The 12,230-nt window shown below is 40.3% G+C and overlaps 1 long non-coding RNA gene across 1 annotated transcript; it reads left to right on the top strand.

Moving 5' to 3' along the window:
* The first annotated feature begins 437 nt into the window (after positions 1-437).
* Positions 438-3,039, top strand: LOC147999685 (uncharacterized). The gene is made up of 2 exons (XR_015643113.1): positions 438-1,625; positions 2,147-3,039. It is a non-coding gene; the product is annotated as an uncharacterized LOC147999685 (long non-coding RNA).
* The last annotated feature ends 9,191 nt before the right edge of the window (positions 3,040-12,230 follow it).

The following is a 12,230-nucleotide window of genomic DNA, read 5'->3' as shown; positions in this document are numbered from 1 at the left end:
TTCTCTGCCCTTCTAAAAGGCTATGGCTTGGTAATCAGAAGAAAGGTCGATATATAACTGTCTGTTCTATTTCTGCCTGGTAATCCTGATGAAAGGCCTTATTTAATTCTGGATATCTAGGAGAACACAAAACCTCTGAGCTCTGAAGCATTGATTCAGCAGTGCTGCTAATTAAATAGTTTAATAGGCAATCTGTACCTAGCAATGTTTATGAGAATTTCACCTAGGCTCAGCGCCTGGTGCTTCACTCTCAACTTGTGCCCAGCAGAAGTAAACTGACTTATTCAGTCCAGCCTGGTATTCTGTCCAGAATACAGCCTTCAAGTTCAATCCACACCAAACAGACCCATCAACAACAACTGGCCCTGTTCTGTGGCTATCACCTTTTTCTCTTGTTCTCTGTCCCTCATGTGTTCACTTTCCTATGTCCTCAACAGGTCTCCTGCCCTGGTTGAAAAACGTCCCATCTGAAAGCGTGCTGACGGCTGTTATTCCAAAACAAAAACAGAGCAGAGTACAAATCATACAAAGTCATCTCAACTGTCCTTGCCTTCCAACTTCCTAGTCTAAGAATATGTGGTGTCTACTCCCTGGTTTTTCAGTAACCACACCTCAATTGCTTGTTTGTGACCTTTGACCTGTCAAAATTTGTTTACTGAAGAACTTTATTTTCTACCACACATTTAATTTATGAATCACAAAGACTGCATATTCTGAGTCCCGTGACTCCACACCCAGAGGGTTCTTTTGTGTCTCAAGCAACAACACCTTTAATTACTCTTCCTGAGACGCTTGCTTGCTGGAGCACTTCATCCAGGTTCTTAGAGCATTACTTCTTTGTCACATTTGTTCACACTTAGCATTCTGCCAGAGTAACATACAAATTGCCCAGGATTCAGTCCTCAATCCTTCAGTTCCACCCCTCAGTTCTTTCATTTGATGAACTGCCAGACACACTCTCACGAGGCCCAGTGATGGTCTGAAACACTGATACACTGACGGCATTGTAATATCTATCTTCAGCTAATATTTTCACCAAGTTTCAAAATAGTTCATTCATTTGTTCCCTATAATTCCAATTTAGATCTCCCATGGGCATACCAAACTCAACGATTCAAGCAGAATTTCATGCCATTTCCCTCATGGCAGTCTCCTCCTCTGTGGGATATTTTATATATTGGCACTGTTGCAAGCACATCAGTGAAAATTCAAAGTTATTCTAACACACTTTCACACACAGAGAGAAATATTAATTTATTCATGCACATAGCTATCTCTTGATGGTGTCCACACCATCTCTGCAGTTAGAGGGCTCTACTGAATTGTTGCCAGCATCTTCTCATGATTATATTTTGTTTCTTGCCTGCCTTTCCTTGTTCTATTTAGTGACTCTTGGGAATATACCCAAAAGATGCTCCACCACAGGGACACATGTTGCACTATGTTCATGGTGGCCTTATTTGTGATAGTCAGAGGCTGAAAACAAACCAGATGTCCCAGGACAGAAGGATGGACAGAAAATGTGGTTCATTTACACAATGGAATACTACTCATCTATTAAGAATGATGACATCCTGAGTTTTGCAGGCAAATGGATGGAACAAGAAAATATCATCCTGAGTGAGGTAAAGGACAGGCACAGAATGTACTCACTAATATAGATATTAGCAAAAAAGTATAGAATACCCAAGATCTAGTCCACAGAACTTCAAAAGGTCAAGAAGATGAAGGACACAAGTGAGGACGCTTCAGTCTCATTTGGGAGGGAGGAAAAAAAGCAACCACAGAGGGAAGGTAGGGAAGGACCTGGGAAGGAAAGGGAACAGGTTGGGGAGAGAGGAAAATGATCTGCTATTGGGTAGAGGAAAAGGACTGAAGCCCTGAAGGCCAGCAGAACGGGTGAAAACAGGCAACCTCAGGAGGTAGGAGGTTGGGAGGACCTTCCAGAATGTACCAGAGACCTGGGAGGTGAGAGGCTCTCAGGACTCAAAGCAGGGGGACCCTAGATGAAATGCTCTACAGTGGGGAGAGGGAATTTGTAGAGCCCACTTCCAGCAGAAAGACAGGGGATCAAGAGAGGGATGGTGTTTGCTATCCTACAGTCAAAACTCTGACCAATAATTCTTCATGTCTGAAATAAATGCAGGTATGGAAATGGAGAAGAGCCCAAGGAAGAGAAGTTCCAGCTAAAGGTCCAAAGTGGGATCCAGCTCAAGGGAAGGCCCTAAGACCTGACACCATTACTGAGGCTATGGAGTGCTCACAAAAAGGGACCTATCATGACTGCCCTCCAAAAGACCCAACAAGTAGCTGAAAGAGTCAGATGCAGATATTTGCACCCAGTCAATGAACAGAAGCTGCTGACCCCTGTTGTTGAATTAGGGAAAAGCTGTGGAAGCTAAGGAGGAAGGGGACCCTGTAAGAGGACCAGCAGCCTCAGTTCTGTTGGACCCCCAAGATCTGTATGACACTGGATCACCAACCAGGCAGCATATACCAGCTGAGATGAGGCCCTCAACACATATATAACAGAGGACTACTGGGTCTGGGTTCAGTCAGAGAAGATGCACCTACCCCTCAAGAGACTGGAGGCCTCAGGGAGTTTAGAGGTCTGGTGAGGTGAGGACATCCTCATGGAGACAGGGAAGAGGGGAGGGGTGCAGGGAGGAGATATGGGATGTGGAACAGTCTGAGGGTGGACTGGGAGGGGAATAAAATCTGGAGTGCAAAAATAAATAAATAAATTTTCAAAAGATATTCTCCACAAAACATAAGACAAAGATGCCAAAATACCTCAAAATTTCCTCCTGAGTAAGGTAAAGGACAGTTGTGCACTACGGTCTATAAACTTCCTGTGCTGGGAACCTATGTCAGTCACCTCTAGTTTTACTTCTGTTACAGACTTGTACATGATGCTTCTGCAGCTGTCAGGTACCTGGCAGTCCCTCTCTGTGCCATGTTCATAAAGATTGCTACTCATCCTCCTCTTAGAATATTTATCATCATTTTATTTTCTTAAATAAATCCAATCCAAGAAATCAAGAAGACTTCGTGGATACTTTTTAAAGACTGAACTTTTAATGTTACTCATGTTTGTAAAGATTGTGGGACTTATAAAGTTATGATTTATATTATGATGTTAATAGTACCATTCCATATTGGGGATAAATTAGGAAGGAATGGTTCTAATTAAAATGAAGCCACTTCAGTGTCAGGTTGACCAGGGTCATTTTTGCTGGTTTATTTTATGTAAAATTGATACGAACTAGAGTTATGTGAAAGGAAAGAATCTCAATTGAGAAAATTTCTCCATAAGATCTGGCTGATTTTTTAAAATCAATGATTTATTGGGAGGTACATGCCCATTTAACATGATGCCATGCCTGGACTGGTGATCTTGGATTCCATAAGAAGGAAGGCTGAGGGAACCAGTAAGCAGCACTTGGAGAAGTCTGTGGCATCAGCTCCTGATTCCAAGGTTTTGCCGTTTGAGTTCCTGCATGATGGGCTGTATGTGGAAGTATGAGCTGAAATGAATTGAGGAGAGAGAGAGAGAGAGAGAGAGAGAGAGAGAGAGAGAGAGAGAGAGAGAGAGGAAGGGAAATGATAAGAAAGGAAAGAACAGAGTCTGTATGGGTTTTTCCAAAAGATGTTTTGCTATTGTTATTGTTGTTTACATTTACTTATTGGTTCTATGAGGTGTGGTATATGCTGGGTCAAAGAAAACCTGTGGGAACTGGTTCTCTCTTTCGGTTATATGGATTTTCAGGATCAAAGTCAAGCCATAAGGTTTGGTGCCATGTGAGTTTACCTACTGAGCTATGTTGTCCACCACCTAAATGACAACTTTTAACCATAGTGTCTGACCTACACAATGACCATCTGTGCTTCTGTAGCCATCTGTCTTGGTATCACATTATTATGGATTTTCTGTTTTAGTGTCATCTTCTCATCAATTCTAAAAGATCATGATGGAAAATGACACCACTCGATTAGTCCTTACTTGTCCAAAAGTGCAGCTCAACTTTGCCAAGATTTCCTTAGAAGATGTGGCGTCACACGCTCTCCTGTGAGTTCTCTGTTTTAAACTGGTTTAGTTCTGCCCTCCAAGCAAGTCGGGTGAGAAGTTCCAACCATTCTCTGTGTACACCTTGGTTCTGCATTTCGTCTTGCCACTGGGTTGTGTGAACCTGGCGCATGCAGATGAGCAGGGAGGTGTGAGGGAGGAGCCAATTGCTGCTGGAAACTGTTTGGAGCTGTGTTGTGGTAAAAATAAAAAAGCAGCATAACCGGTTCCCACACTTTCTCACTATATTACTATGTTATTGGAATTATGGCAGTATATGAAAAGTAAAGTCACTTTCCTCATGTTAAAGCAACATGAACAAAATAGGAAAAAGATTTAATGTTTCTCATGAATCCGTGGAATAGGGATTTTAGAAGGCATTTTCCCCTCCTAAAATATGAAAAAGGGGTAAAAAGAGAAAAACACAAATGGGATGGATAATCTTCAATGTCACCTTGGTTGGGTTAAGAAATATCTAGGAAATTGTCCAGGGACCCCTTTGAGTGATTCTGAGGGCTTTTCCAAAAGGAAAAAAAAAAGGTGAAGGCTCACCCCAAATATGGACTTTATTATTGAAGAAACCTGGTCCAGCACTAAGTAAGAGGTAGAAGGAAAAGGCCATCTGAACATGGGAAGTCTCCCTTTTCTGCTTCTTGATCTGAGGTCTAAAGAGTTCCCAACACAACATCCGGATTCTCATACCTTCCTTTGACCTTTGAAATTACTTCGTGTCTAATATTGATTCATGTAACAGCTTGGATGACTGCAGGTAACCGAAGCGGATGGAAATATTTAAATAAAAAATTTTAGCCACTATCTGGGCACTGAGTTTTGGGTGAGTGTGTGTGTAAGAAATTTCTGGCAAACACAATCTTGGGTGAGTTCACACTATCATAACTTATGAATCAATTTATGTACATATATATATATATATGTGTGTGTGTGTATGTATGTATGTATGCATATATGTATGTATGTTTCACTGCTGGGGCTCAAACTTACAAGCTGGTACATGCTACACATGCACTGTATTAGTGAGCTCAGTCCATTCTATGAAACAGTTTCTCATGATGAGAGGCTAAGAAAACCTATCTCCTGTGTATAGCAAGAAGAAGAAGAAGAAGAAGAAGAAGAAGAAGAAGAAGAAGAAGAAGAAGAAGAAGAAGAAGAAGAAGAAGAAGAAGAAGAAGAAGAAGAGGAAGAAGAAGAAGAAGAGGAAGAAGAAGAAGAAGAAGAGGAGGAGGAGGAGGAAAAAGAAAAAGAAAAAAAAGAAAAAGAAAAAGAAAAAGAAAAAGAAGAAATAATTTGAAATAGTCTCTGTATGCCACCCTCAATAAAGATTCCTGTCCGGAAAAAACCTAGAAGACTTTACCAGAAGCTGGTCTTAGCTAAACAGAAGAGGGTGATTAGACAACCTGCAATCAGTTGTTTTTCTGTCACTGTGAAAAAAATACCTCTAACAGACAGAAGCCAAGGGAGACATTGCAGTTCAGATTGTATCAGAGAAGGCCTGGTGACTGAGGTGAGCAGTGTGCCTGGGTTCATGACAGTCAGAACAGTGACTTTATGTAAGGCATCAGCAGGAACAAGAAGGTCCAGCCCTTGGGGCCTGAACCCTGATAATGACTTCCTCTAGTTTTGCTCTGCCTGATAAATGTTCACAACCTCTCAACATAGCATTACCACCTAAGAAGGGTGCCACATTTCTTCATCCTCCAGCCACAACACATTCCAGATACTGGATTGCCATAAAATCTAAGAAAGCAAGCAAGAAAATACATCAGTCTGAAAAATGGTTAAGCATATTATAACCCAGGAACTCAAGCCCACTTAAGGAGTGCAATTTAGTCATTTATGACCCACTGTTTAACTATAGGGCTCCTTAGAACCACGTTAATTATGCTCTAACATAATGAAAGATTCTAGTGGGATAGGAAGTCAGCTCAGTGGTTAAGAGCACTTGTTACTCCTGTAGACAACCGAGGTTGTTTCCAGAACCCATATTGTTGCTCACAACCATTTGTAACGCCCATGCTTTGGGATTTGGCACCCTGTACTGGCCTCCAGGGGTACCAATGCATACCTGTAAACAAAACCTTTATGCACATAAATACAAATTAATACATTACACTAGGCTTAAGAAAATTTCAGGTCCTTGAAATCTAGAGCGGTAGTGGGGGAAAATCAATTCAATGCAACATTTAGCCAGATTAATCCAAACCTTACCCTCCCAGGTACTATTACTTAAAATTACTTTTAAAAGATGGTAAACTCTACCCATCATTTAGAGAAGATATATATTCAATTAACACAGAACAGATATGATCTGACCTGAAGACATTTTGTAAAATTAATAACCAAGTAGCATCGTATTGGAAAAAGAAGAGACACGTTGATCAATAGAAAAAAGTAAGAAGCCCAGAAATAGATCCACACAATAAAATCAGCTGACCTTTCACAGCAGAGTGAGGCAAGCCAGTGGAGAAACGGCTCTCTAGTAAATGGTGTTAGACCAATTGAGTGTACAAAAAGCAAAGAAATGAATCTAGGTAGCCTTTGCTGTCTATGAAGGCAGAACAAGTGAAATTTAACTCCATGCGAACTCATGCTCTGTAAAGTACACAGTGAAGATACAAGCAAGATTTTTGAAGAAAATCTATACAAATGTATTTATCAAAATGTAAAATCTGAGGGATCACTTCCCACTTGATTCTTGAAAAGTAGCACTGCCCAATACCAAACCCAAAGACTTTATAAAAAAGGAAAATACAAACTAATATTTCTCATTCTTGTGGGTACCAGGTTTTGAAATGAAGTAAAAGCAGCTATAATCTAAGAGGAAAATAAAGAGCCTTGCTAAAAGAGCCTTGCTTGCTGAACAAGTAAAATTTATTCTCTTCGCTGTTACAAAGTTAGTTTAACAATCAAGAATAAATTATAATTATCCTCATCATAAAGCTAATGAAAACAACATGAATAATATAAATTAGTGCATGAAAAACTTTGACAAAAATTAATGGTCATTTGTGATAAAATTTATTAACACTGTAAGAACAAGGGAGGGTTTTCAAGTTGATCCCACTTCTTCAGGAAGTCCACTGTTAACATTATAGTTTCCCATAGCTGCCATAAAACACCACGACCCAAAGAAACTTAGAGGAGAAAAGGCTTGTTGTAACTTACAGTTCCAGGGAGATGGATGTTTTATTTATCACATCAAAAAAGGCTTGACAGGGGGAGCAAGAGCTTCCACACTGAAACCAGAGAGTTGGGAGATGAAGTAGAGGTATTCTATAAAGCCTCAAAGCTTGCCCCCATGACATATTTTCTACTCAAGACTCCTACTACAGTGTCCATAACCTTCCAAAACTACATCACCAATTGGGGACTAATTGTCCAATGCATGTGTCCATCAGAGGCACTTTCCATTCAAACTGTCATGTCAGATTATTGCATAAAGTCAAATGCCTACCACCAATGAGCAATTGGAATTTAGAGTGAAAAGCACAATGTCATTTACAGTAGAAAAATAATTAAATGAAAGTCTAACCAAATATGAGAAGGGTGTATAGCCATACAATCACGAGATTCAGATTTTAAAAGACTATAAGCAGAGGGAAGTAAATGGAGATATACTCCATGTTCATGGACTGAACGCTTAACATTATCGTCAGTTCTTGCCAGCTTGGTTTAGAGGTTCAATTCAAACCAAATCAAAATCCCAGCATGCCAATTTGTAAGTATTGACAAGCCTATTGGAAGTGTATATGGAAACATAGAAGACCCTGAGGAGCCAATATAGCATTGATGAAGAACAGAAACACAGAACAGGCATTAACTGACTTGAGGACATTTTATAAAATTAATAACCAAGGCAGCATTATATTGGAAAAAGAAGAGACACGCTGATCAATAGAAAAAGTAAGAAGCCCAGAAAGAGATCCACACAATAAAATCAGCTGACCTTTGACAGCAGAGTGAGGCGAGCCAGTGGAGAAACGGCCCTCTAATAAATGGTGTGAGAGCAATTGAGTGTACAAAAAGCAGAGAAATGAAATCTAGGTAGCCTGTTTTTCCAGGGAGGCTTCAGAAACCATGGTAAGACACTGTCCATGAAGGCAGAAGAACTTAACTACACACAAACTCATGCTCTGCAAAGTGCACAGTGAAAGAAGTAATACAAGCAAGATTTTTAGAGAAAATATATACAAAATGCATATTTATAGATCATATGTGTGCAAAATACAAAGCCAATTCATTTATATGTATGTTTGCATGCATTGAGTGTGTGTGTGTGTGGGGGGGTATGTGTTACACATTAACCTTGAGCATTTTCCTTTGACACCATACATTGTTATATAATAATTAATAACTATATTATTTTTAATGTGACCCAGCCAGGCCCCCAATAATCGAGACTGAGTCCTATTGATTTATTTAATCAGCTTTAGCACAACCACTGAAAGATTACACTTAAACCATTTTTTCACTCCAGTCTGGCTATTCCCCAGCTGCATTCCCTAACTTTCCTACTACCTGTGTCTTGCCCTGGCTGCTTTTGCTTCACCAGCCTGTCCTTAGGGGGCACTTCTCTTGGCCACACGCTCCTTCTGGTCCATCCTGTCTAATGAAGATCTCCTGCTCTTTCCCTTTTCTTTCTCCTTTTTTTCTCTGTGATCCCACCCTGTGACCCTGGTAATATAACCCCACCTATCTCTAGTCTGCCCAGTGACTGGCTGTCAACCACTTTTATTTAACCAGTCAGAGATGATTGTACAAAACATCATTTGGTGTATGTGAAAATAAGTTCCTCAAGACTGCGACCAGATATTGGGGAGAAGTATTTGGTATTTGCGGGACCAGACTAATCCCTAACAACCATCCATGTTTTCTTAGATGCACTGATAAATGGGCCTGATACTTGCTGATTACCCTACATGGGGTGGCTAGCAAACCCCATGGATCCACACATCTCTGCCTCCCCAGTGCTTGGGTTGCACGCAAACACCACTATACTTAGGTGTTCATTGTTGTTTGGTCTTACATTTATTTTTTAATTTTGAAAAGTATAATATTGTAATTAAATATTTAAGAATTTCATACCTGCACACAATGCATTTAGCTCATATACAGTTTCTGTTCTTCCAACACTCCTTCACCCTGACCCCGTCACAACTTTGTGTTCTTCCTCTCACTTCTCCCTGAGCTGTTTATCCAGAGATTTCTATTAGTGCTCATGGTATAGACACATACACAGACAGACAGACAGACAGACAGACAGACAGACAGACAGACAGTGGAACATAGCTGACCTACCAGGAGCCATACTCTTAAATAAATCTGATTTCCCTTCCCACAGAAGCCATCAACTGTCAATCGCTCCTCAGCGAGGGTGAGGGCTCGTGAGCCTCTCTTCCCACCGTGCTGGAGTGCCATGCAAACTCTTCTTACAGTCGTTCCACACCCTCTCCAGAGATGGGATCTAATCCTTGGCGGGTTTATAAGTAATACCGATGTGCCATTTGTGACTACGTACTCTACATTCACTTATTCTTTGCACTGTGACCAGTTGTGGGTTTTCCTCTTACTCCTTGTTCACTATACAGCTTTGTCTCTAACAGGGTCTGACACTGTGGTACCCGTGTTTGTGTGTATTCTGGTGGGCCAAACGCAGGGTCCTCAGGCTTGTACAGCCAGTCCTTTACTGATAAACTGTTGCCCCAAACCTAAAAACCCTCTTTTTACATTGGTTTACTTATATACGTCACATCCTGATCTCAGCTCCTCCTCACTCTTCTCCTCTCAGTCCTTCCCTCTTACCTTCTCCTCCTCACTCCCTCTCCCTTTAATAGGTAAGTCATCAGATCTACTTTAGTGCAATGAAATTATTCTGCATGACAGTCTATTAGTAGGTACTTTATAGTCTTTATTCAAGAGATCTAATTGTGTGGACATTTGTGAAGTAACCTTACGATGGGGATCATGTGCTGATTTAAGCCATTTGGAGAATGAATGAAACGCTAGAGTGAATGCAGTCAAAGCTTCGTTCATGCAGTAGATTTCAGTTGATTAAGTTATTCCCAGGTGTGGTGAGGGTTAATACTCTTCTATTATGCTGTCTTTAAAATGGAGCTGAATAATTAGATATTTGAATGGCAGATGGTGAGAGCTAGCTCTCACTGTGGAGTTGGAATTTAGAGTTATGAAGGGGAGGAAAGTAGGTTGATCCGTACAGTAATGAAGTAGAATCCAGAAAGAGCTGGGAGGGGTGAATGTGATCCAAATACATTGTGTAAAAGCCTCAAAGAACTAATTGTATATAAGAATTAATTATTACTTACTTTATATAACACATATATTATATTTGTATACATTATGTGTACACATACACAGACATAGGCATTTACACACTGAAGTATTTAAATAGAAATTTGCAGGGCAGGGAGGCAGGAAGGGATAAGTAGGTAGGTGGGGAAAGACCCTCATAGAAAGAGGGGGAGGGGGGTAGGATAGGGAACTTATGGACAGAAAACCAGGAAAGGGGATAACGTTTGAAATGTAAATAAAAAATATCCAATAAAAAAGAAAAAAAACCAGAAATTTGCAAGCATGACCAAATATGCACATGAGTGTTCTTGTAATCTCTTAGTTGAAAAGGTAATTATAACTTTCTCCCTCTCCTTCTCCCCTTCCCTACATTCCTATTCCCTTCCCTCCCACTGCCATTTCTCTGTCTCTGTCTCTGTCTCTCCCCTCTGCCCCCTCTCACTCCTGTGTGTATGTGTGTGTGTTTCTTTTCTGTTACTGTGCCTTTCCATTGTCCTGTTTGAGAATACCAGAATATCTTATCAAAAACCAACCTAGGGAAGAAATGATTTATTTTAGTGTGATGGTATGTATATGGTTGGCCCAGGGAGTGGTACTATATGGAGATGTGGCCTTGTTTGAGTAGGTGTGGCCTTGATGGAGGAAGTACGGCCTTGTTGGGGGAAGTGTGTCATAGTGGCTGTGGGCTTTAAGACCCTTAGCTGCCCGGAAGCCAGTCTTTTCCTAGTGACCTTCAGATGAAGATGTAGAACTCTCAGCCCCCCCTGCGTCATGTCCCTGGATGCTGCCATACTCCTGCCTTGATGAAAATGGACTGAACCTCTAAGCCAGCCCCAATAAAATGTTGTTTGTATAAGAGTTGCCTCGGTCATGGTGTCTGTTTACAGCAATAAAATCCTAACTAAGACATTTAGCCTCCAGTTACAGAAAGGGATTGGTAAAACATGACAGCAAGCATGGAAGGCATAGAGGTAGAAACAGGAAACTGATGTACTTCTTCCAGGAAGGATCCACTCCCTCTACAATGAAGAACAAAGATTGTCCTCATCATCTGTCATGTGACCATGTAATTGAAAACCCTCTGTTTTATATACAGCATAGCCTCAGATGTGGAATGACTTAACTGGAATCTACTGCATGGATGAGTTTGAACAGCATTGAATCTAGCACTTCATCCATTCTCCATTATAACGAAAGGTTCTAGAACCTTCCCCAACAACAGCACCAAAAGAGGAATAAGTGTACAAATGTATGAGCTTATAGGAAAATTACACATACATAGATTTATGTATTTATTTACTGTTATCAAAAAGCTCCATACTGATATAAGTATTTAAGCAAAGGAATATTTAGAAGACAAGGAGAAAAGTCTCCTTTTATATAATTTATATAGAAACTGTCTTAACAAAATGCACAGAAACTGAGTGTTGGCTCTGGTAAAATACCTCTCTTCCAGGATCTGCAGATGTGATTTTATTTTGTAATATATATTCTTTGTAAGTATAATGATGTTAAAGGTCTCAGATGAAACTCTCTTGGGCTCTTCTGTGTATACTGCTGGGGTGCTAAGAGTGTGTCTCAATAGAGGACGAGCTGCAGAAAAGAAGGCACAGTGGAAAACAGAAGCCAAGCAATGCTGGAGTCATGGGAAACTGGAAGATACTTCAAAACAATTTAAGAAGGTTTTAGAGACTTTTAAGACTTTATTATCATTCATTCATACTTTTGTTTTATATAAGTGTGAAAAAATGTTTTAGAAAACCACCCAGTCCTTGAAGTTTTGTTCGAGAGGCCTGGCAAAGTAAAGAGAAGGAGTTAAATAAAGACCGCACATAAA

This window comes from Rattus norvegicus, chromosome 18 (assembly GCF_021556685.1).
Source record: "Rattus norvegicus strain SHRSP/BbbUtx chromosome 18, alternate assembly SHRSP_T2T, whole genome shotgun sequence".
Taxonomy (NCBI): Eukaryota; Metazoa; Chordata; class Mammalia; order Rodentia; family Muridae; genus Rattus; species Rattus norvegicus.
This window is presented reverse-complemented; position numbering and strand designations above follow the sequence as displayed.